The sequence below is a fragment of the Salmo trutta genome, chromosome 35, assembly GCF_901001165.1.
Source record: "Salmo trutta chromosome 35, fSalTru1.1, whole genome shotgun sequence".
Taxonomy (NCBI): domain Eukaryota; kingdom Metazoa; phylum Chordata; class Actinopteri; order Salmoniformes; family Salmonidae; genus Salmo; species Salmo trutta.
Window position 1 is genome coordinate 6,531,161 of NC_042991.1, and position 25,901 is coordinate 6,557,061.

At 41.5% G+C, this 25,901-nt stretch overlaps 1 protein-coding gene across 3 annotated transcripts in view; it reads right to left on the reverse strand.

The window, feature by feature from the left end:
• The window catches only part of LOC115174515 (MAM domain-containing glycosylphosphatidylinositol anchor protein 2-like), a 344,881-nt gene that overhangs the window by 254,754 nt on the left and 64,226 nt on the right, over positions 1-25,901 (reverse strand). The gene's annotated exons all lie outside the window — the stretch shown is intronic.

Genomic DNA, 25,901 nt, shown 5'->3' on the forward strand with positions numbered 1-25,901 from the left:
AAATTGGAGAGAAATAAGCTTTTTGAGGTATGGAACATTTCTAGGATCTTTAATTTCAGCTCATGAAACATAGGACCAATACTTTACATGTTGTGTTTATATTTTTGTTAAGCACACAGTACCAGCAAAAGTTTGGACACACCTACTTTGACAAAATGCCAAGAGTGTGCAAAGCTGTCATCAAGGCAAAGGGTGGCTACTTTGAATAATCTAAAATATTAAATATATTTTGATTTGTTTAACACGTTTTTGGTTACTATGTGATTCCATATCTGTTATTTCATAGTTTTGATGTCTTCACTATTTATTCTACAATGTAGAAAATAGTAAAATAAAAAGAAAAACACTTGAATGCGTAGGTGTGTCCACACTTTTGACCGTTACTGTACATTGATAAGCACACTAAAGCACATCAAAGACGGCAGTAACGATACGTAATAAAAGAAAAACGGCACTTCTAATAACCAATTTCACAGCATAGCCTGATGAATTTGCAAGATAAGTTTTCTTTCATGTTGATTCTGGCAAAAATGTAAATGTGTCACTTACTCGCCAATGGTTCAGCATTGTCACAATGAATAGTTCAGTGTTACACTAGCCATGTGCTACATGCACTCGCAGTTACAAGCCTTCTAGAGTTAGCTTGAAGCGGACGAGCAATATCCACCTTTGTGGTACAAATGAAGACTGAGCTGGAATGTGAAGCTAACCAAAACTGGCTAGCTTGTAGCTCTAGCTTCAATCATAGTATACCCCTCTGGTCTCATGCCTATTGGACTGTGTGTCGGAGGAAGGCAATACAGTAAGACCTCCACACTAATAAACTCAGCAAAAAAAGAAACGTCCCTTTTTCAGGACCCTGTCTTTCAAAGATAATTCGTAAAAATCCAAATAACAAATAACTTCACAGATCTTCATTGTAAAGGGTTTAAACACTGTTTCCCATGCTTGTTCAATGAACCATAAACAATTAATGAACATGCACCTGTGGAACGATCGTTAAGACACTAACAGCTTACAGATGGTAGGCAATTAAGATCACAGTTATGAAAACTTAGGACACTAAAGAGGCCTTTCCACTGACTCTGAAAAACACCAAAAGAAAAAATGCCCAGGGTCCCTGCTCATCTGCGTGAACGTGCCTTAGGCATGCTACAAGGAGGCATGAGGACTGCAGATGTGGCCAAGGCAATAAATTACAATGTCCATACTGTGAGACACCTAAGACAGTGCTACAGGGAGACAGGAAGGACAGCTGATCATCCTCGCAGTGGCAGACCACATGTAACAACACCTGCACAGGATCAGTACATCAGAACATCACACCTGCGGGACAGGTACAGGATGGCAACAACAACTACCCAAGTTACACCAGGAACGCACAATCCCTCTATCAGTGCTCAGACTGTCCCCAATAGGCTGAGAGAGGCTGGATTGAGGGCTTGTAGGCCTGTTGTAAGGCAGGTCCTCACCAGACATCACCGGCAACAACATCGCCTATGGGCACAAACCCACCGTCGCTGGACCAGACAGGACTGGCAAAAAGTGCTCTTCACTGACGAGTTGCGGTTTTGTCTCACCAGGGGTGATGGTTGGATTCGCGTTTATCGTCGAAAGAATGAGCGTTACACCGAGGCCTGTACTCTGGAGCTGGATCGATTTGGAGGTGGAGGGTCAGTCATGGTCTGGGGCCGTGTGTCACAGCATCATCGGACTGAGCTTGTTGTCATTGCAGGCAATCTCAACACCGTGCATTACAGGGAAGACATCCCTGATGTGGTACCCTTCCTGCAGGCTCATCCTGACATGACCCTCCAGCATGACAATGCCACCAGCCATACTGCTCGTCCTGTGCATTATTTCCTGCAAGACAGGAATGTCAGTGTTCTGCCATGGCCAGCGAAGAGCCCGGATCTCAATCCCATTGAGCACGTCTGGGACCTGTTGGATTGGAGGGTGAGGGCTAGGGCCGTTCCTCCCAGAAATGTCTGGGAACTTGCAGTTGCCTTGGTGGAAGAGTGGGGTAACATCTCACAGGAAGAACTGTCAAATCTGGTGCAGTCCATGAGGAGGAGATGCACTGCAATACATAATGCTGCTGGTGGCCACACCAGATACTGACTGTTACTTTTGATTTTGACCCACCCCTTTGTTCAGGGACACATTATTCCATTTCTGTTAGTCACATGTCTGTGGAACTTGTTCAGTTTATGTCTCAGTTGTTGAATCTTGTTATGTTCATACAAACATGTTAAGTTTGCTGAAAATAAATGCAGTTAAACGGTAACAATCAACCCCACGCTCTCCCTGGCACTCTCCCCCATTCAACACCACTACACTTACTGTAAATGTTAAACCCATCGTCTAATAGTCCATTAACTAAAGTGATATTGTTCATTGACTGTTGTCCTTGTTTGGCTGGCTAGCCTGCCTACCTGCCCACACACTGTCACAGATTCAGACACAGTCAGACCCAGACATACTCAACAAGATAAGAGGTCTGTTAAAATGGACTAGGCTAGTAGGGAGTATGTTCTGGTTGTGTCTCATTCCAGGAAATTGTTCCCTCCCATCTTCTCTTGCTAACTCCCTATCTTGCTTATTCTCATTTGCAGATCTGATATGGCTGGATGGGTGAATCTATTATCTATGCTATGCCTATCCACTTCTACCAAAGATATGACAGGGAGTAAATCAGGACTGTTGGGAGTGAAGTAAACATCTTTCTGGAACAAGACACAGCCCTACAGCTCTGTTGAGGGACCTGCAAGTAAGCGTTTCGCTGCATCGTTTACACCTGCTGTAACCTGTATGCATGACGAATAAACGTTGATTTGATTTGAATTATGAGAGTGGCTGTAAAGGTCGACAGGGCCAACTACTGTCTCTGTACACACAGACATTTAGAGCCGAGCACAAACCCTTTCTGTGGCCAGATATACACAGGGACGTAATTAAATAAGATCTACTTTCTACTGGAAGGCATTACTAATGGAGGACAGCGGAATGGATGGGCCATACATCATAGAGGTATTATTCCTGCCGTGTGCCAATTCTCAAACGCAAATTGGATTACCTGCACAACTAGCCGAGTTATCCAATTGTGAAACATACACACACAGCAAATCTGGGGAAACACACACACACACACACACACACACACACACACACACACACACACACACACACACACACACACACACACACACTGAGCAAACCTAGTTAAGCGTGTACCACACACAAACACACACTCTGATCTCTTTATTTCCCCTTTCATAAAGTCCACAGTAATGTGATTTATGACAGAGAGAAAGATAATACAAACAGTACTGTGATGAAATCTCTGCTTTAAGCCCTTAGCCATGACTTGGTATGACTCTGTATCACGCTGGACTGTAAGGCTTTTTGTTGTGTTGTGAATTCCGAAAACATCGGTCTTACGCCTGTAAACATTCTACTGGAACCTGATTTACGATTCTACAATCAAATGATGTATACAGTACATCAAACAAATCCTCAAATGAAATGGCTTACAGTTTGTACAGTTAATTGCTTCCCTGCATCCAATAAATAAGGTATGCTTGTTCAGACACATCAGCATTTCACACACTATATCACTGCAATATCAAAAGCATTTTGCTGCACCTGCTTCAACATCTGCTAATCTGTGTACGCGACAAATAAACTTTGATTTGATGCCTTCATTACACAGAACATTACAGCTAGCCACTAATTGAGCACTAAAGGTTGTTGAAAACAACATGGCTAAGATGTATCCATCTTGGTAAGCCTGCCTGTCACAACCAATGCAAAGGAAACGTGAGTGTCACGTTCGCTGTCTTCAAACTCCATATCATAAATAAGCCAAGGCGCAGCCTGCATGTAATTCCACATCCTTTAATCGAAGTGAAACCTTACACAAACAAACAGGTAAACAGAATCAGACCGTGGCGCAAACAAACACTCACAGAAATAAATAATTACCCACAAACACAGGTGGGGAAAAGGCTGCCTAAGTATGATCCCCAATCAGAGACAACGATAGACGGCTGCCTCTGAATGGGGACCATACCCGGCCAAACAAAGAAATATGAAAACTAGATTGCCCAACCAAATCACACCCCGACCTGACCAAATAGAGAAATAGAAAGGCTCTCTAAGGTCAGGGCGTGACAGTGAGCTAGAATAGTCAATCTAGAAGGCAAATTCTGTTTTAAGATGGTCAAGTCTGCAAAATAACTTGAATGTGTCCTTTGTGTCGATACATAGATGCTAACTATAGTCTCTGCAAACCGGTCACTACCACTTTCCGTCTGCGCATAGACAATTACGTGTAGTAGGGTGATATTGAACGCTTGGAACGTAGGTTAAAAAAAGTTTGCAAGCAGGTTGGTAGGTGGGGTGGTAGATGGGCGTAAACCACTGTGTGCAATTCCCGATTAGACTTTTACTTTTTCCTGGTTCAGTCTTTATTTTAACCTCGCTTTTAACAGTTGTTTTAACTATCCCTAACCTTTCTTAAACCACTCGCATTTCTCCTTATTTCGTCACGTTGTGGCTCCATTTCGCCTTGTGGGAAGACAGGTTGAAGTGTTTTTATATTGTGTGGTACAATCCATAACGCTATGATGTAGTTTTGGTCTCTGAATACATTAAGCAGACCCTCCCTAAGAGGCCTAATGGTATCTGCATCCTTAAGACTTTATGAACATACACTACATGACCAAAAGTATGTGGACACCTGCTGATCGAACATCTCATTCCAAAATCATGGGCATTAATATGGAGTCAGTTCCCCTTTGCTGTTATAACAGCCTCCACTCTTCTGGGAAGGCTTTCCACTAGATGTTGGAACATTGCTGCGGGGACTTGCTTCCATTCAGCCACAAGAGAATTAGTGAGGTCAGGCACTAATGTTGGTCGATTAGGCCTGGCTGATGGTTGGCATTCCAATTCATCCCAAAGGTGTTTGAGGTCAGGGCTCTGTACAGACCAGTCAAGTTCTTCCACACCGATCTCGACAAACCATTTCTGTATGGACCTTGCTTTGTTCCCGGGGACATTGTCATGCTGAAACAGAAAAGGGCCTTCCCCAAACTGTTGCCAAAAAGTTGGAAACAGAATTGTTTAGAATGTAATATTATGGTGGCGCACTAAGGTTTCCCAGGCCTAGCCCGAACCATGAAAAACAGCCCCAGACCATTATTCCTCCTACACCAAACTTTACAGTTGGAACTATGCATTGGGGCAGGTAGCGTTCTCCTGGCATCCACCAAACCCAGATTCGTCCGTCAGACTGCCAGATGGTGAAGCGCGATTCATCACTCCAGATACCGTGTTTCCACTGCTCCATAGTCCAATGTCGGAGAGCTTTACACCACTCCAGCCGACGGTTAGCCATGGACCGACGGTTAGCCATCTCATGACGCTCCCAACGAACAGTTCTTGTGCTGACGTTGATTCCAGAGGCACTTTGGAACTCAGTAGTGAGTGTTGCAACTGAGGACAGGCGATTTTTACTTCAGCACTCGGCGGTCCCGTTCTGTAGGCTTGTGTGGCCTACCACTTTGAGCCGCTGTTGTTTCTAGCACTTACATTTGACCGGGGCAGCTCAAGCAGGGCAGAAAATTTGACAAAGTGACTTGTTGGAAAGGTGTCATCCTATGATGGACGGTGCCACGTTGAAAGTCACTGAGCTCTTTAGTACAGGCCATTTTACTGCCAATGTTTGTCTATGGAGATTGCATGGCTGTGTGCTCGATTTTATACACCTGTTAGCAAAGGGTGTGGCTGAAATAGCCAAATAAAGGGGTGTCCACATACCTTTGCATATATAAAGTGTATCTTGACTCAACCTGGTGTCAGAACATTTAGTTTTATTCTGTATGTAAAGCCAAGACACTCCATTTAGTATAATATGTTACGTTTCGTACATTATGAATTATTTTGTGGATGTCCATCACTCATTTCGTTTGATATATTATGAATTACAATATGTATTATATTTTACAGATTAGCAAAATGTACAATACACTACAAATTTGCAAAACATACAATATGTTACGAATTTGCTAAATGTATGATATGTTACGAATTCTAGCTAGGTGGCTAATGTTAGCTAGCTCACTAACGTTAGTTAGGCTAGGGGTTAGGGCTAAGGATAGGGTTGGGGGAAGGGTTAGCTAAAAGGGTTAAGGTTAGGGGAAGTGTTAGCTAACATGCTAAGTAGTTGAAAATGATCTAAAATGGAGTGTCTCGGAATTACATACAGAATATAACAAAATTCTCTGAGACCAGGTTGAGTCAAGATACACTATATATACAAAGGTATGTGGACACACCTTCAAATTACTTTATTTTGCTATTTCAGCCACACCCTTTGCTGACAGGTGTATAAAATCAAGCACACAGCCATGCAATCAAGGACCTTTTAACTGACCGCCTACAGAGGGTCCTCATGAATGGGGCCCTCTCTGATGAACTGACCCTGAACACAGGGGCGCCCCAGGGGTGTGTCCTTTCACCGTTGTTGTTCTCTATCTACACTAATGAGATGAAGATCCAAGGAAACAATGTGAGCCTTTTCAAGTACACAGATGACATGGCTCTGGTAGGACTCATCAGATGGGGACAGCTATTTTAAACAGACCAAGCACCTTCAAGTGCCCTCCACATCAATGTGGAAAAAACAAAGGAGCTGGTCATCAATGGCAAAAACTTGCCAATGTCCCAACCACTTTCTCTGAATGACCAACCAGTGGATGTGGTTGAGTGTTTCAAATACCTAGGGACACAAATTGATAACAAGGTGAGTTTTACAGAGAATGCTGTTTTTAATCAGAAAATTGAAGGGGTTTGGGGTCAGCCAGGATGTTCTGGAGAGGGTGTACAACAGCTTGGTGGAGAGCATCCTCAGATTCAATATGACAGTCTGGTGTGGTAATCTGAGCGAGAGGAGCAAAAGCAAATTGACCAGAATGGTAAACACAGCCAGCAAAGTAATTGGTCGACCACAGACACAGTTGAGCAGTCTGTTCCACAAGGCAACCAAAAAGAAGGCACTGGCTGTCGTTGGCAACCCCTCCCACCCTGTACACCCTCAGTTGGAGAGGCTTCCCTCTGGCCGGCGCTTCAGAATGCCCACGGCCAAGAAGAACGTGTTCAAACATTCATTCGTTCCTTGTGCTGTTGGACTACTAAATGCAAAGTACATTGTATCAGTATATGTACTTATCTATCCAGTGCAGTTGGGACAGCGATTGGATGTGAGTGAATGTATTAATGCCCTCTATGTTTTTGGTGTAAGCAACATGATGGACTGACTGGTTGAAATGTGTATGATGTGAGAATGTATCCTTTTAATGGAAGGTGATGCCAAAGAAAAATGTCCATCCTGGATGGACAATTTGATTACATTTATTTTGAGTAACAGACATATACAACGAAATGTACAATGTGGGCCCAGAGGATATCACTTGAAAGTATTCATTAAAACGCTTGTTTCCCAAAGTGGTCCTCGATGGTAAAAACAATAACATATATAATGATTAAAAGGCAAGACAAAATTACAAACAACCATAAATACATGCATTTATATTCACTGCACTTCTCCCCTAACCTTAAAAATCAACCATATTAATTTCACAATAAAACAATCTATTAAGTGCACATCATACCGATCCTTCAAATAATACACCTGACCAGCAGTAGGGGGCAGTTTTATTATATTCTATTATATTCTAAAAAGTAGTAAGTAGTTGAAAAGTTGCTAAAATGCTAAAGTTGTCCGTGATGAAATTCGAACTTGCAACCTTAGATTTTTACCTCAAGTAAAAATCTGTCCTTATGTAACCATATGAAACGTAAGATATCATACTAAATGGAGTGTGTCGGATTTACATACAGAATAATACGGAATGCCCAGGTTGCCTGACCGTACATTGTATAAGCTATAATGAATACAAGTATAAACGCACCATTCAACAATTACATATTTTTTTGGGACAGATTAACAGTTCATAGAAGGAAATCAGTCAATTGAAATAAATTCCTTAGGCCCTAATTTATGGATTTCAAATGACTGGGCATGGGCACAGCCATGGGAGAGTATTGTGCCACCCATTGGGGAGCCAGCCCCAGCGAATCAGAATGAGTTTTTCCCTAAAAAAGGGCTTTATTACAGACAGAAATAACTCTTCAGCATCCCCTAAACATTATTCTTTTTTAGATGCTGAAAATCCGGTGTTTCAATGTCAAACGTTTAAAAAAATATTTTTCAGTCTTCTATGACGTATATAAAGTGTAATATTGGGATGCAAACTCAAGACTGAATACATTGCAACTCTATATCTGACATGGTACAGGTGTCTTTTTTATGCCTATAACCATGTGAGTGAAGTGTTTACTTTTGTTTCAATGTAGATTTGTTTAAGACTACCAAGAAACACTTTGTGTGACCCTGATTTAGCTCACTGCAGTAAAAGGTTAAAACATACTCATTACAGGAGGTCTTCCTTGCTCTCTCTCTCTTTCTCGCTCTGTCTCACTCTCTAGATATCCTTCTCTGCCTCATCCTGATTCTGTAACACCAAAGGTCTGAGGGAATAGCTTCTATATGCATCCGTTGGGCTGTAAACATGATTAATGTTTAATATATCGGTTGGTTGGTTTCTCTGTAGAAGAAGAAGAGGAAGAGAGCCTTGGGATCTGTGAGGCTGTGAGGCTGAATACGCAATCAATGGTTCTAAACTATTTATTTTTGAGGTAATATATGCTTATTTTAGTGTATATAAGTTTGTGTAAAAACAATCCAAACAAATGGGTAATAAAACAGTGATTTAATAATTAAAGTGGAATTGACAGAGTTTTAGCAACAACCCTAACCCGAAAAACATTTTTTTTTACATTTTCTGACAACCGAGCACTTACATATGGTCATTTTCACGTTTTTATAAATTCATAGAATGTTTAGGAATGATGTAGAGTAAGGCATTTGTGAAAATTCTATAGCAATATAGAGTGGGAAAGTGGCTGTGCGTTTGGACAATTAATAGACACTGCAGTAAATAAAACCTAATAAAACCCTGTCCCCTCTACGCAGAAAGGTTCTCCATAGCCAATCAGAGTTACAGTAGGCCTTTATGCAAATAATCCATTTGCCACATAGGCCTGCCATCATTCACTTTGACTGTGTGTTTACAGGCAGTAGCAACAATGCGACTTTAGATAATTCGAACAAATTCACCAAAAGCCACAAAATACCAAAAGCCACAAAAAATTTCTGAAAATATGTAAATTCCACGAGAGTCCTCTTACATTTGGGAACTTTACAGTACTAATGATCAAACAAACAAACATGAAAAGGTAGGCTCTCTCTACCTAAGGTATGCACATCAACAACAACAGGATCAACAACTAACGCTAGCCAGAGCGAGATTAACAAAATCTGGGTCATTCGTAAATTCAGAGTGTTGTCAGATTGTCTGTTCATAAATTCAGAGCATTTCACTCTCCGAGCTTTCAGAGCGCACACTGCACTATTGACACTGGATGCTCTGGCCGAGTGGGGTTGATCCGAGCGTTCCTCACAATGGCAGTCAGTCAGGCACCCAAGCTAACTGGCTAATGTTGGCTAGCTTTTTAGCAACTTCCAGACACAAATGAGAACACCTTACTCTGACCATTTTACTCACCCTAGTAGAGCTGGTTAGGCTGTTTACATGTTATTTAGAGAGTTGGCGACTGTAACTATGCTGCTGGCAACAATTGAACTACTTTTTTCGCTGACGTTTACTGACACGGTCATATTCAGCGGGTGTTGCGCGTTCGTAAATTCATGAGTTATTGTGAGCTCTGGCACACTCTTATGAGAGTGCTCTGAAATCGAAAAAGATGGCTAGAGTGAATTTACGAACGCAAGAGATATGCTAATTGGTTAACAGTCGTTCAAGTTCAGCATAGCTAGCTAGCTAGCAAATTGATTCACATTTCTTGCTAGCTAACCAAATGACACCTGCATCTCTAGCTGTAGCCACCGAAAAACGTTGAAGGGAAAAAGTTGGTCACTCACTCACTCCTCCAATGACATGACATCCTTCCAGCAGAAACTTAGCTAGCTAGCTACCGTTAGGCTCCGTGTTTTTAGCTCGCTAAATAAATAGCTACATAAATAGATGTGCTAGCCTATTAGCCATGTTATGACTGACTTTTGATCATTGCCCTGGCTAGTTTGATTGTATTGACATTCTAACCTTAGTTACATTTGTCTGTTTTTGTCCAAAATATTGAATCATTGAAACTGAAACAGTGCATCCCGAATGGGTGGAGGCAGCAGACAATGTACCAGGCCAGCTGTGATTTACAGCCCGATAGCAATATTTTTTGGACTGCCAGGAAATGTATCCATCTATTTTTGCCAAAAACGCCTTAATGTACGTGGAATTTTGAGTCAAATAGAACCTATTTTTAAAACCTCTTATCAAGTTGATTTTGTGGCCTAAACTGGGAATTTTTGATTTTTGATGGATATTATGATTGTCTGTTTGTTTCATATCTGCAAAGGAGCTCAAACACGGTCAGTTACACTTTAATATGTGGTACTGAGAGGAAAAACATCAACAAAAGAAAGGTGCAACTGGATGACACAGAGCTGTAGTCCCATGAACTGATCACACGGGCACGCACACACACGCACGCCCGCGCGCACTCATGCGCACACACACACACACGCACGCACGCACGCACACGCACACACACACACACACAGGGCCTTGAGCATAGCTAATATACATTTTTCTCCAAAGATGCGGGAAGGCGAGTATTCCACTAAACAAGCCCTCTCACAACTCCATAACCCTGCAGAGAAATTAGTTTAGTCGCTTGGACTCATCTGCCCAAGTCTTTACTCAGTTGGTCTCATCTGCCCAACTCTCACTCTATTTTCTGCTTTGAAATCCCATGCCGGGCAATTGTACTTTACACCCCAATGAATCACTCAATGCATTTTTACAGGGGAAGGAGAGATGGAGAGAGAGAGAATGGGGAAGCGATCGGAAGAGGGGTGTTAGAGAGAGCATTAGAGAGAGTGGGGAAAAGAGTAAGAGGGAGAGAGGTAGAACAGAGAGAGTGACAAAAGAGAGATGGAGACAGAGCGAAGGGGTAAGAGACAGAGCAGAGAGTAGGAGGATGGAGAAGTTGGATTTGAGATGAGGAGAGTCGAAACCACAGAGTTGCATCGGCGACTTCACATTAGCCAAATTTCACTGCGCGGTGTGATATTTTACTCCCTATGATGTTATGAGTTTCCTGAGAATTACATCCGTGCATGTATTTGTACAGTGTTTTGGCTTAGAGTCAGCTAAGGAGGCGAAAGCACAGGTTCCTTTTAACCACAGTGTGAGGTAATTCTTTAATTTGAGTGCAGAGGAGATAATGATCAAATTATTTATTTTTGGTGAGTAAATTAAAAACATGACATCGAGGGGCCGTAGTGCTTTTTAACCTAAGGGCAGGGTTGGGCTCAATTCAGAATTTAATTGAGAATGTCTCATAAATTCCAATTAAATTCTTGAATTTGAATGGAATTTTGCAATTAAATCGGATTTATTTAAAGGAAACAAAATTGAATTCAGTGAAAGTCAATGAAATGTGTATGTCTCTTCTGTTTCATATTATGTGTAGTCTATATACCTTGCACATAAAACATCAAACGTCGTTATATTCATGCATATAAAATACTGTTGAAACAACTGATTTTCTGTACAAACTCTTAAAACTAATGATCAAGGAAAATAAAACATGCATACGAATATTCTAAGTTACTATACATCATTAATCACTTAAAACAATGTTAGAGCTAATCAGATAGCCAACCATCACTGTCTCCCTGTCTCCCTGTCTCCCTGTCTGTCTCCCTGCAGCCGTGGCTCCTCTCCCATCCACCATGTTATTATTAACCTAGACCAGTCTACCTGCCTCTCCTCAAACATTATAAGCTTCGCTTGCTCACCGTCTATGCCTTAAAGGCTCAGTGCAGACAAAAACGTGATTTTAATAATACTGTGAAATTGTGAAAATTATGATAATGCCCTTTTTAGTGTAAGAGCTGTTTGAAGAGACTGCCTGATATGGTGACATCACCAGGCAGGCCAAGAGAGAGAGAAAGAGTTCCAAACCCTTCTGCCAATAACAGCTAGTTTTCAGTTTTCCCCTCCCCATTCAGACCACTCCCAGACAGTTGTTAATTAAAAACAATCAGGGTAAGGTACTTAAATGTTACCCAGAAATGATTTGATATTGTGATAAAAACGTCTGCATTGGACCTTTAATACCCAGCCATATGAAATGAAGATGTTCTCTCCACAATGTAACGCTAACATCTTATCTAGACCAGGCTGTGTCCCAAATAGTACCCAGGCACCTTATTGGGCTACAGTAATGCAATACATAGAGAATAGGGTGTCATTTAGGGCGTAGCCAAGCACTTGAGACAGTCTGAACATGGCGGAGGTTGAGACCTCCTGCAGAACAAACCCTCTCCACTCAGGAGTAGAATTGAAACAGAAATATCAAAGAGCCTCTTTTCCTTCCTCGTTATGCCAGACGTTGCAGAAGTCTGAGGTATAAATACAAAGGTGAAGTGTTTGTTTTGTAATACAGCCTGACTAGATAAACCAACTAGTCCCCTTCCTGAACAAGGGCCTGAATTAAATCCATTTTAATGCAAGCGAGGTGAATATAAAAGCATTTTAGTCAGAATGTGTTTGTGCTTTCATGGGCAGATCTAGAGCCACAGAGTCGAGCCAGGCGGAGCAGAGCGGCCTTGTTTGATATTACAATCTGTGACCCGCGTCTGCTTCCAACGCCTCTGAGGGGTCGCCAAAAAGTCACCCGTTAAGGGCCCCTGGTGCGCGAAATGGAAGTAGAGGTCAGAAAAACAAAGGAATTCTGTACATAATCTAAACTATAAAGAATAACAGAGGAGTAGAAGAGAGGGAAACAGAAGGTCTTTGTTATTGGGCTACAGGTCCTGCTGGGGACGATTAGCAGGGAGAGAGATTGAGGAAATACAAACACTCGCATGTGTTGTTATAATTATTATTATCAGCTAGCTTTCACAGAGACTCACACAGTCAAACAGCTTGTCCCGTCTCTACTAGCTACTTTGACACTCAAACTGACTTCGCTACGGCAACAGTAGCCGTCAGAGACTAGGAATAGCGCAACTTGCTGTTGTCAACAGCTTGTCAAATCTCATGCATACCGTCTCAATAGCATTGCGCTACATGACATCACTATTGGGCCGACGCTCTGTTAAATCTAGATGATGACATTTCTTAAATGGCAAAGCAAGATGGGGAGACACTGAACGACGATGCAACACGTCTGATAATAATATGTCTGCCACTAAGATTAATTATATGATTAAAGCAGTGTTTGTAAATGTGTAAATCAAAGAGTGAGTTATTTAGTAAAATCCCCTAGATTTCTCTCTCCTGGGTGGCTGGCTGTTGAACGTACAGTATGTCACCTCCGAGGAACAGCAGCTGTCGAGTGCCATTGGTGACAGAATCAAACATGGGTGTGAGGCAGAGTGAGAGAAAGCCATTGTGGGACACGGGCGATAACTAGGTACTCATTTGAGAGGTTAGGGATGGTATTTGGTTCTTTCTTTCGTCTTCTCTTTCCTTCTCTCTTTTTCCTATCTCTCCATCTTTCTCTCTTTTTGTAGGTGTCTGAGAGAGGGGGAGAGAGAGATAGTGAGGTTAAAATAAAGAAAGAGTGAGGGCAGATGGAAAGAGGGAGAGCAAGAGAGAAAAAGAGACATTATACTAGAGCGGAAATGAGAGAAAGAATGATTGTGGGGGTGGAGGGACATGAGAAATCAAAGGAAAGAAATAGAAACAAATAAACAGATAGAGAGAGAGAGAGATGGAGAGAAACCCAGACTCATGTGCCCTGTGAGAGTGACTCACATCATTTCTCCATGAAGGTGTCCGCATGGTTCCCAGACGAAACAGCTGGGAAGACTTTATGCATATATTATGACATTTTGTGATGTTTTTGTTCATTTTGGACTTTTTTGGGGTTGTTCGGGCACACAAAATGTTTTCTTGAGGAAAGCCGAAGTCAATATCCAAAGTTGGTAGCCGAAGTCTATGCCCCTTTGTCAGTGATTGGTCAACAGTAGGGATTCTTCAGTAAAGTCTTTGTTGTCATTGAACGGGAGACGACTCGTTATCTTGCAGATTTTTACATTGAGAAATACTGCACCAAACATCCTAGTTAGATGTATTTTTTTTAGCCCTTTCACACGTACCATCACACGGGGTGTGATCGTTCTACAGTGGTTCCTGAAGCGTACGATCACACCCCATGTGATTAGAACACTCATTTAGAACGCTCATTTAGAACGGCCAGTTTCAAATGACGCAACAATCAGCATTTGAGCTGGCCACACTTTTTTCAGAAACTATTTACACAAACACAGTCCTTACAAAGTTATGTCCAGAATGTGAGCAGTTTATTTTTGGATGCAATGTTCAGATATTCACAGAAGTATCTATAGCATAACACAATCATCCTAACTGGAAAAATGTAGGCTACATTTGTCCTAGCGCTAACTGAGGAAAGATTGACGCAACACAAGCGGTCATATTTTCTAACTCTCGGCTGAAGTAAACTATACCATGAATTAGCTAATAGCAATTACTATGTATAATTAATCACATCTCGAGTGAGCTCACCATTGATCGAAATAATTAGGTAAAACACTTTCTACAAATTGAAAGTAATCCATTGATTAGTTTCAGCGCGCTGCCATGCATTTTTTCCTCACAGAAACCGAAGATAATAAGAGAAGACAATATGAGTTTGGTCTGTTTACAGTATGCATGTTGAAGGGGTGTGTCATCTACTGTCGTTCACATCCCACCATTCATTTGCAGAAGTCCTCAAAAAATGAGTGAACTCTTACTCACCTCATTTTGTTATAACATCTTTGGTCAAACGGATGATTACGTGAAACCCAGAATGCATTGTATGTCAACAAACATGGCTCCATACACATAGCTGGAATTAGCTTAGCTCATCATAATGAGTACAACCTTCAAAACATTATTTTACACACATACTATGCGCCCATTACAATTTATGCAAAAATCGGAATGCATGATTTATCACGGGTAATTGAAAAACGTCAATAAAATACTAAATATATCAATAATACCACACAAAACATTTTCTGATAGTGATTTATTGATACAAATGGCGCGTGCAGGCAGTCAATCACGGTAACCTCTCACTCCCACTCTGAGCCATTCAGTGTTGTTGTTTATGTAACAATCACATCCTGGTATGGAGAGAACGTTCGAACATCACGTGCATAAAAAAACTCACGCTGAGGCAACCGTTAGAGATATTTGGAACTCACGCGTGAAAGGGTTAACTAAATTTTCTATGGGATTGAGGTCAGGGCTTTGTGATGGCAACAATACCTTGACTTTGTTGTCATTAAGTCATTTTTACACAACTTTGGAAGTATGCTTGGGGTCATTGTCCATTTGGAAGACCCATTTGCGAAGTTTACATACACTCAATTAGTATTTGGTAGCATTGCCTTTAAATTGTTTAACTTGGGTCAAACGTTTTGGGTAGCCTTCCACAAGCTTCCCACAATAAGTTGGGTGAATTTTGGCCCATTCCTCCTGACAGAACTGGTGTAACTAAGTCAGGTTTGTAGGCCTCCTTGCTCTCACACGCTTTTTCAGTTCTGCCCACAATACCTTGACTCTGTTGTCATTAAGTCATTTTTACACAACTTTGGAAGTATGCTTGGGGTCATTGTCCATTTGGAAGTCCCATTTGCGACCAAGCTTTAACTTCCTGACTGATGTCTTGAGATGTTGCTTCAATATATCCACATCATTTTCCTACCTCATGCCATCCGTTTTGTGAAGTGCACCAGTCCCTCCTGCAGCAAAGCACCCCCACAACATGATGATGCCACCCCCATGCTTCACGGTTGGGATGGTGTTCTTCGGCTTGCAAGCCTCCCCCTTTTTCCTCCAAACATAACGATGGTCATTATGGCCAAACAGTTCTATTTTTGTTTCATCAGACCAGAGGACATTTCTCCAAAAAGTACGATCTTTGTCCCCGTGTGCAGATGCAAACCGTAGTCTGGTTTTTTTATGGCGGTTTTGGAGCAGTGGCTTCTTCCTTGCTGAGCGGCCTTACAGGTTATGTCGATATAGGACTCATTTTACTGTGGATATAGATACCTTTGTACCTGTTTCCTCCAGCATCTTCACAAGGTCCTTTGCTGTTGTTCTGGGATTGATTTGCACTTTTCGCACCAAAGTACGTTCATCTCTATGAGACAGAACGCGTCTCCTTCCTGAGAGGTACGACGGCGGCGTGGTCCCATGGTGTTTATACTTGCGTACTATTGTTTGTCAAGATGAACGTGGTACCTTCAGGTGTTCGGAAATTGCTCCCAAGGATGAACCAGACTTGTGGAGGTCTACAATTTTTTTCTAAGGTCTTGGCTGATTTTCCCATGATGTCAAGCAAAGAGGCACTAAGTTTGAAGGTAGGCCTTGAAGGTAGGCCTTGTCAAAACCAATATTTGTGGAGTGGTTGAAAAGCGAGTTTTAATGACTCCAACCTAATTGTACGTAAACTTCCGACTTCAACTTTATGATGTAACCTTTAACCACGCAAGTCAGTTAAGAACAAATTCTTATTTACAATTCTACCCCGTCCAAACCCTAACCCGGACGAAGCTGGGCCAATTGTGCTCCGCCCTATGGGACTCTCAATAACGTCTGGTTGTGATACAGCCTGGAATCTAACCAGGGTCTGTAGTGACGCTGCATCTGCATCTCTAACACTGAGATGCAGTGCCGTATACCCCCCCAAACCCCCTCCATCCTCCCACCTTGACACCTCCTAAGTAATGGCCCCTGTCCCTCCCTCCCTCAATTAACTCTGTAAAAGTCACGATTAATCAAAGAGCCGGGTCAGCGAGACAGCAGTTCAATTACAACGGTAGGAAGGAAGGAAAGCAGTGATAAGAATAAGCAGTTTACAGTGACTCTCTACTACAAACAACCACAGCATGCTAAACAACATGCATTAAAATACAGTTAACATCATAATTACTCAGAGACTTATTCTCGCTGTTTAGTTTGTCAACACATAATAACAACCTCAGCCGCATCCACCTACACTTATCCTGTGTGTGTGTGTGTGCATGTGTGTATGAATGTGTGTGTGAGCATGCAACCGTTTAGTGCAGAACAACAACGATGGGGTACATAATTGCAGCTATAGTGATATAATTATGAACCTCCTGTGCCACGGTAATCACACAGTGTGTGTGTGTGTGATATTTATAAAAGTGGCACAATGAGACGTAATGATGGTAACAGACCAGCAGGGTCACACAGCTGATTTCTACGGCCTTCCACTGTCTCAATCAGTCATCTCATTCTGCCATAGCAGAGTAGGGCGACTCAACCCTTTCGAGTAGCTCAATCATAACCTACCATACTATACAGAATCCGAGTCATAATTTGAGTTTCACACAGCAGGAAAATAATCCTGCAGCAACCGGAAATGTGAATTGTTATGGGGATTATAATTCATGGAAATGTTTTGTAGGGGTTGATCAATTTCAAAGTGGAAATTACAAACTTTAGAACCCTTTTTAAATCTTGAAGAAACTAGGTTTGCAAAATTCCTGCAGTAACAGGATGATCAAATTCAGATACGGCATCTGTAGGAGATTCTCAGTTTGTGTCCAGTGTACAGTACCGGTCAAAAGTTTGTACACACCTACTCATTCAAGGGTTATACATTGTAGAACAATAGTGAAGACATCAAAACTATGAAATAACACATGGAATTGATGGGTTTGGATTTCTGAAGTTTAAATGTTATTAATCATTAGTTATAATAGAGACCTGATGGTTGCAAGATCGAATCCCTGAGCTGACAAGGTAAAAGTCTGTCGTTCTGCCCCTGAACAAGGCAGTTAACCCACTGTTCCTAGGCCGTCATTGAAAATAAGAATTTGTTCTTAACTGACTTGCCTAGTTAAAAAAATATGGTGGGTGCAATTAAGCTTGGAATGTACTGAGTGTGGGGAAAGTGATCACATGTGGCAGGTGTTGATAAGGGGAGAGAGCCATGGATTAGTGATGAAGGGGGTTGTGGCAGGTCATGTTAAGGGAGAAAGAAAAGTGTATGGCCTGTATCACTTAGTTTCCTGCCTAGCCATAAAGATACAATGTTTAGCGATGTTGGGTTCTGAGAATATGATATATACTTATTCATGTCACTGAGGGAGAGAGGGTAATGTAAAATGTTTACATTATGTCAGGATATCTTGTTGTTAGCCATCAGGGATCCTATGGGAAGGATCCTCTGGGAGGAGAAGAGACACAGTCTGGTACCAGTCACCATGTCAGCCGTGAGTTGGGGAGGAGCACTTTGGGGTAGAGGTCAGGTCAGATGAAGTGAGGAAGAACAGATATCACTAAGGTTCTGTCTAGCAACAGAGATGCATTGGTTGTTCAGATGTGTAGGAGGAGACTCAGCATAGGAGAAAGGGTTAAATATCAGTGCTTGTGTGAGTATGTCTGTTGATTCAGCTGTTTGATTCTTTGGGAAGAATAAACTTGGAATAAGCTTTCACATGTGTCCGTCGAGTTCCTAATCTAATAATTAGAACCTAACCGAATCATGTAGTAACCAAAAAAGTGTTAAACAATTCAAAATATATTTTAGATTTGAGATTCTTCAAAGTAGCCATCCTTTGCCTTGATGACAGCTTTGCACACCCTTGGCCTACCCTTGGCATTCTCTCAACCAGCTTCATGAGGTAGACACCTGGAATGCATTTCAATTAACAGCTGCGCCTTGATAAAAGTTAATTTGTTGAATTTCTTTCTTCTTAATGCGTTTGAACCAATCAGTTGTGTTGTGACAAGGTAGGGATTGTAAACAGAAGATAGCACTATTTGGTAAAAGACTAAGTTCATATTATGAAAAGAACAGCTCAAATAAGCAAAGAGAAATGACAGTCCATCATTACTTTAAGACATGAAGGTCAGTCAATACGGAATGTTTCAAGAACTTTGTTACATTTGCTTCATTTAGCAGACGCTCTTATCCAGAGCGACTTACAGTAGTGAATGCATACATTTCCTACATTTTTTTCCCCCATACTGGTCCCCCATGGGAATCGAACCCACAGCCCTGGTGTTGCAAACACCATGCTCTACCAACTGAGCCACACGGGACCTCTTCAAGTACAGTTGTAAAAACCATCAAGCGCTATGATGAAACTGGCTCTCATTCAGACCACCACAGGAAAGGAAGACCCAAAGTTACCTCAGTTGCAGAGGATAAGCTCATTAGAGTTACCAGCCTCAGAAATTGCAGCCCAAATAAATGCTTCACAGAGTTCAAGTAACAGACCCATCTCCACATCAACTGTTCAGAGGAGACTGCGTGAATCAGGCCTTCATGGTCAAATTGCTGCAAAGAAACCAGTACTAAAGGACACCAATAAGGAGAGACTTGCTTGGGCCAAGAAACACAAGCAATAGACATTAGACCGGTGGAAATCTGTCCTTTGGTCCAAATTTGAGATTTTTGGTTCTAACCGTTGTGTCTTTGTGAGACGCAGAGTAGGGGAATGGATTATCTCTGTGTGTGTAATTCCCACCGTGAAGCATGAGGAGAAGGTGTGATGGTTTGGGGGTGCTTTGCTGGTGACACTGTCTGTGAATTATTTAGAATGCAAGGCACACTTAACCAGCATGGCTACCACAGCATTCTGCAGCGATACGCCATCCCATCTGGTTTGCGCTTAGTGGGACTATGATTTATTTTTCAACAGGAAAATGACCCAAAACACACCTCCAGGCTGTGTAAGGGCTATTTGACCAAGAAGGAGAGTGATGGAGTGCTGCATCAGATGACCTGGCCTTCACAATCACCCGACCTCAACCCAATTGAGATGGTTTGGGATGAGTTGGACAGCAGAGTGAAGGAATAGCAGCCAACAAGTGCTCAGCATATTTGGGAACTCCTTCAAGACTGTTGGAATATATTCCAGGTGAAACTGATTGAGAGAATGCCAAGAGTGTGCAAAGCTGCCATCAAGGCAAAGGGTGGATACTTTGAAGAATCTAAAATCTAAAATCTATTTTGATTTGTTTTAAATTTTAATTTTTTGGTTACTACATGATTCCATGTGTGTTATTTCATAGTTTTGATGTCTTCACTATTATTATACAATGTTGAAAATAGTAAAAATGAAGAAAAATCCTTGAATGAGTAAGTGTGTCCAAACTTTTGACTGGTACTGTAGTTTTCATCATAAGCTCTGAAGTCACTGTGAAAACGTTTTCAGCAAAATTGGTTCTAAGAGCATGATCTACTGACATGCTGGCAATGCTATACCAATCACTCCCATTCACAGCTTCATTGCCATGCATGTTTGATATTCCAATACAGTTTACAGATACAAATCCATTACCATAGTTGATGGCCTATATTGGTAAAGAAAACAATGAATTTAAAGATGCACTCTCAAACTTTTGTATAATTTCATCCAGTAATTTTGAAAGTGGTGCTCATGAGTCAAAACGGGTCCCTGTTTTTTTTGTTGTACTACATCATTCAAGTATGTAGTACGTCATCCAATTCATGCAATATGTTACAAATTTGTTGTGCTTAAGATCCCAGAGTGCATCTTTAAATAGATATACAACTCTCCATGTATAAGCACATAGTGAACAGTGAGCACTGGGAATCCCAAAGTTGGGACATACTGTGTTTAAGTGTTGAACACAGTAAATAACTAAATAACCATTCAGCTCGCTAATGCTCCGGGACAGCTAGGGCCGATGTGGATGGAAATTGCTCCCTTTAATCTAAATGTTTTTTTTTGTATTATCTCTTTGGTTATAACATAATGTTCCTAGGAGGACACTTTGTCCCTGTAGAGATATATTGTGCATTTAAAATATTTTTTACTCAATATAGTTGTGTATGGCACCAATTAAGGACATCATTAATTCAGTGGAGTGTTGCGCTTGGAGGGGATTGTGATAAATAAAACATATGACAAACAATCAGCATAGAGAATAAAGACAGGGAAAGTGTACAACAACAAAGGAGAAGGGTCAAAAGTCCTTCAGCAGTTTTGTTGTACTACTTTGAAAAAGTAATTTCTTTGAAATGACTTTGATGGCGCTAGTTCTGCTGTCCTCTGATCCTTCTTCTCCAGACAGTGGGACATTCAATTGTTTTTTGTTGAGTGAGCTGCATGGCAGGGAACACAAAACTGTGTCTGTATCCAGCTAGGCAAAGTGTGTCTGTCTGTAGACTGGGGCAAAGGGAAAGTACACTGTATCCACAAGAGTCTGCTAAATCAAATCTAAGGAAAAACTGTCTGTATTAGACTAGATAGAGGGGGGGCCGTTAAGAATTCTACTGCGCTGATGTTGCTGCTATCTGATGAGCGATGGGGATGTTGGTGATGATGGTGATGATAGTAAATATGATGATGACAATGATGATGATAGTTTTGATTGTTACAGTAACCGTGGAACTGTTTTCTTTAGAATTAGAAGAACCTCATCAGCAAGCACTGTTGCCTCGCCACTAATCTTGTCCCCAGGCTATTGCGCACAGCACATATAAAGCAGAGCTAGGATACCAACGATTCAAAGTTGGCATTAATGGGAGTGACCATAGAATTCTATTGGAGTGACGTACTGAGAAGTATTTTTCATCATTTAATTTGAGCAAATCACACAACTGCGAGGCGTGGGGAGGGTTAGGGGGACGTTGTTGTGGGAGAACATGATTGGTTGGTAGTTAGATTAAGCGGATTAAGCCAATGCCTATGCGCCGGGAGTTTCTCCTGGTCTTTCTCACTCTGTATAGGCTAACAAGGAGGAAGTTTTTAATTTTTTTTACTTTTTACCCCCTTTTCCTCCGCAATTGGTAGTTACAGTCTAGTCCCATCGCTGCAACTCCCGTACGGACTCGGGAGAGGCGAAGGTCGAGAGCCACACGTCCTCTGAAACACAACCCTGGACAACCCTGCCACTGCTTCTTGACACACTGCTCACTTAACCCGGAAGCCAGCCGCACCAACGTGTCGGAGGAAACACTGTACAGCTGGCGACAGAAGTCAGCGTGCATGTGCCCGGCCAACCACAAGAAGTCGCTAGAGTGAGAAGGGACAAGGACACCCCAGCCGACCAAACCCTCCCCTAAACCAGAAGACTCAGGGCCAATTGTGCGCCGCCTCATGGGTCTCCCGGTCGCGGCCGGCTGCGACCCAGCCTGGGATTGAACCCGGGTCTGTAGTGACGCCTCTAGCACTGCGATGCAAAGATCAAGTTTAACGTGTTGGTCCACCAGACTCTTTACGCATTTGGGCAGACACTACCGTCTGGGAACGAGATTATCTCGCTGCTGCCTTCTTTCTGTTGTGACATCTAACCTTTTCTTCACAATAACTGGCTGTAGACCTAACATGTATCCTTTGTAGTTTTACATCGGAAGTCATTTGGACAAATATATCTAAAGTGTGTGTGTGTGTGCGTGCGTCCGTGCCCTTGTGTGCGAGTGTGCACATGAATACGTGTGTGTATTGAAGTGTTCAGTATAAGGGTTGGCTCTACTTTCTTCACATAGTGAAGATATTTGCTTGTCACATTGCAAATCATCTCCGAATATTGTGCAGGGAGTCCAACAAAACCTTGACAATTTATTGTCAAAACGAGAGGCCGCATGGATCTTTAATTTAAAGACCCTTGCTCCCTTCGGTCTCAACGTAGCCTTTGATCTGAAGCCATTCTTGTGATTATTGTGTATTTGCTATCCATTGTAAATGTGTGTTGGCTTATGTAACCAAATTGTATCTATGATCGTATGTTATCCATTCATTCTTTTGTATATGTTATATTTATATCTGTAAATCAACCAATGAAATCAAGCCACACCCGGGCCATGTTTACAGACACCTGTGTGTGTCCTTTCAAAGTATATCAATTAGTGACCCGCAGTGTTTGTCATTATACCCTGATGAAGACAGCTTGTCCGTCGAAACGTTATTGCATCTGAGCTCCTAGAGAGTGAGGTTCTCCTTTTCTTTTTCAAGTCAAACAAAATCAAACCAGTCAAGTTTGAAAACATACAAAACAAGGTATGTCGAATGGAAAAGCATTATTTCCTATTTTTCGTTAATGTTTTCCCCTATACCTCCCCATCACTGGATACAGCTATTTTATCCAGCAAATTCACATTACCAAGTTACAGGAATCTGTGTCCTCCTGCTCAATCTGTTGCTTTATGTTGAGATGAATTTAACTTCTCACTAGGTTGTTTGGGTCTGAAAGTTTAATTTGGGGAAGTAATCACCCGAATACTTGTCATGAGAGGCTATATTTTCAGGGTCTTAACACGAGAACCGCAGGGCATTGATGGACACCCCTTCATGCTAAAGAGCAGTAATTCTGACTGCTACATTCTAACAGTGTAACTCATATATGCTTTTGCAAAAATAATCATTTGGTTTTGTTGATGAATGCCTTGGGTAAAATTTGAATAAGATTTGAATTTCATTTCAAATAACACAAAAGCATTTTCATTGGTTTATGTTACTATATAAAAAATAAATAAAAAATAAATGCCAGAATTAAACTGTTCAATCAATTTTATTTGTGGAGTGCCATTGTTACAACTATGAAACAGAAAGCACCAAGACACACGGTCAAAAGAACGATCAAATGAGGAAAATATCAATTATCTACGTCAAGTGGCCAAGTGCCTTGATAAATAGTGAAACTCGGCACAAAAGAAATAAAGGTATTATAATGAATGTACAGTTGAAGTCAGTAGTTTACATCCACTTAGGTTGGAGTCATTAAAACTCGCTTTTCAACCACTCCACACATTTCTTGTCAAAAAACTATATTTTTGGCAAGTCGGTTAGGACATCTACTTTGTGCATGACACAAGTAATTTTTCCAACAATTGTTAACAGACAGATTATTTCACTTCTAATTCACAGTATCACAATTCCAGTTGGTCAGAAGTTTACATACACTAAGTTGACTGTGCCTTGTCATGGCTTTAGAAGCTTCTGATAGGCTAATTGACATAATTTGAGTCAATTGGAGGTTTACCTGTGGATGTATTTCAAGACCTACCTTCAAACTCAGTGCCTCTTTGCTTGACATCATGGGAAAATCTAAAGAAATCAGCCAAGACCTCAGAAAATAATTGTAGACCTCCACAAGTCTGGTTCATCCTTGGGAGCAATTTCCAGCAAAGGACCTTGTGAAGATGCTGGAGGAAACAGGTACAAAAGTATCTATATCCACAGTAAAACGAGTCCAATATCAACATAACCTGAAAGGCCGCTCAGCAAGGAAGAAGCCATTGCTCCAAAACCGCCATTAAAAAAAACAGACTACGGTTTGCAACTGCACATGGGTGCAAAGATCATACTTTTTGGAGAAATGTCCTCTGACCTGTTTGGCAAAAATAGAACTGTTTGGCCAAAAATAGAACTGTTTGGCCATAATGACCATCGTTATGTTTGGAGGAAAAGGGGGAGGCTTTCAAGCCGAAGAACATCAGCCCAACCGTGAAGCACGGGGTGGCAGCATCATTTTGTGGGGGTGCTTTGCTGCAGGAGGGACTGGTGCACTTCACAGTATAGATGGCATCACGAGGAAAGAATATTATGTGGATATATTGAAGCAACATCTCAAGACATCAGTCAGGAAGTTAAAGCTTGGTCGCAAATGGGTCTTCCAAATGGACAATGACCCCAAGCATACTTCCAATGTTGTGGCAAAATGGCTTAAGGACAACAGAGCGTGAGAGCAAGGAGGCCTACAAACCTGACTCATTTACACCAGCTCTGTCAGGAGGAATGGGCCAAAATTCACCCAACTTATTGTGGGAAGCTTGTGGAAGGCTACCCAAAACATTTATCCCAAGTTAAACAATTTAAAGGCAATGCTACCAAATACTTATTGAGTGTATGTAAACTTCTGACCCACTGGGAATGTGATGAAAGAAATAAAAGCTGAAATAAATCATTCTTTCTACTATTATTCTGACATTTCACATTCTTAAAATAAAGTGGTGATCCTAACTGACCTAAGACAGGGAATTTTTACTAGGATTAAATGTCAGGAATTGTGAAAAACTGAGTTTAAATGTATTTGGCTAAGGTGTATGTAAACTTCCGACTGGATATGTAGATTTGACAGCAGTCATAAATAGTCAATTATTAGATTCATTTAATTGAGCTCTTATCCCTTTTCCTGACAGTTAACACAATTTTTGTAACTTTCACATGCTTGACACAATTTTTTTGTATTTAATTTGATTTAAGTAGGCCAGTAAGCTAAGAACACATTTTTATTTACAATGACGGCTTATGAACAGTGGGTTAACTGCCTTGTTCAGGGGCAGAGCGACAGATTTTTACCTTGTCAGCTCGGGGATTCAATCTAGCAACCTTTCGATTACCGGTCCTACGGTCTAACCACTAGGCTACCTGCCGCCCCAAAGGTTTCCTGACAGTGGTGGGATTTTGACATAACTTTGTTTGGTTGTAGTGGGTAATAGTCTCCGGTTTTCTCTTTATCGTGTCTGTTATCTTGTCATTCTTCCACACTGTTGTTCCACAACCGCTGTGCAGATGTCTTATTTGCGCAGAGGTTGATCCCATATCACTTTGTTCATGGTGTAGGCCAGACTTGTTTTCTTTGCAAGCAACTTGTTCACCAATGACAGTGAAAAAATTGTCCATGGTGACATTGTTCTCCGTGCCAACATAAGGATCCACAAGC